The following is a 1,392-nucleotide window of genomic DNA, read 5'->3' on the forward strand; positions in this document are numbered from 1 at the left end:
ATGCGCATGCGCCACTTTAACCTACTTTTGGGTGATTGGTGAATCCCGACGATGACGTCACTCAACAGAAACACAAACATGTTCCTTCAATTATCGAAAAGGATGTCCCTCAAATCTGTAGTGAACACAAATTCACAATACAATTATTCAAGTATATAATGTATACATTCAAGTAAATATTTGTTATTAACATTGTATATATTTTATTTTATATTATTTATTTTTTTATAAAGCATTGACTATTTTTGAATGCCCAAACTCTAAGGACATCTACTTATTGTACTACTGGGAAGGTCCTTACAAACAAAGCTACATTTTTTATATTTTTGTTACCAAACTTTCATATATTTCTTGCTTAGTTAGAATGCTTTTATGATTAAAAAAGTTGTGACAAACGGCAACAAAAATCATAGACTGTGAAGTGCTGACCAAGAATTTAGGCTCCAGAAATGGATTATTTTATTATAATTTTAGTGCAAAGTTAATTTAAAAATGTGTTTATTTAATCTACAACTATTATCCTTGCAACACAAATATTATATGCTTAGTGTTGTTTTCTTTATTTGTTAAATTGATTTCTATATATTTGATCGGATTTAACATCTCTTTGATAATATGAATTAAAGGCCTACTGAAATGAATTGTTTTTATTTAAACGGGGATAGCAGATCTATTCTATGTGTCATACTTGATCATTTCGCGATATTGCCATATTTTTGCTGAAAGGATTTAGTATAGAACAACGACGATAAAGATCGCAACTTTTGGTATCTGATAAAAAAAAGGCTTGCCCCTACCGGAAGTAGCGTGACGTAGTCAATTGAACATATACGCAAAGTTCCCTATTGTTTACAATGATGGCCGCATGAAGTGAGAGAGATTCGGACCGAGAAAGCGACAATTTCCCCATTAATTTGAGCGAGGATGAAAGATTTGTGGATGAGTAAAGTGCAAGTGAAGGACTAGTGGGGAGTTGAAGCTATTCAGATAGGGAAGATGCTGTGAGAGCCGGGGGTGACCTGATATTCAGCTGGGAATGACTACAACAGTAAATAAACACAAGACATATATATACTCTATTAGCCACAACACAACCAGGCTTATATTTAATATGCCACAAATTAATCCTGCATAAAAACACCTACGTGTTTGTTAAGCTAGCTCCTAGCTCCTCTGCTAGCTCCTAGCTCCATAGAACGCGCCAATACAATTCAAACACCTGATCAACACACACAATCACTCAGCCCAAAAGACCGTTCACCTAACCCAATGTTCATAAAGCTTATATATTTTTAAAAAGTTACGTACGTGACGCGCACATAAGGTCAAGCTATCAAATGTTTAGCAGCCAAGGCTGCATACTCACGGTACCTGATATTCAGCTGGGAATGA

The sequence above is a fragment of the Entelurus aequoreus genome, linkage group LG08, assembly GCF_033978785.1.
Source record: "Entelurus aequoreus isolate RoL-2023_Sb linkage group LG08, RoL_Eaeq_v1.1, whole genome shotgun sequence".
NCBI classification, from domain to species: domain Eukaryota; kingdom Metazoa; phylum Chordata; class Actinopteri; order Syngnathiformes; family Syngnathidae; genus Entelurus; species Entelurus aequoreus.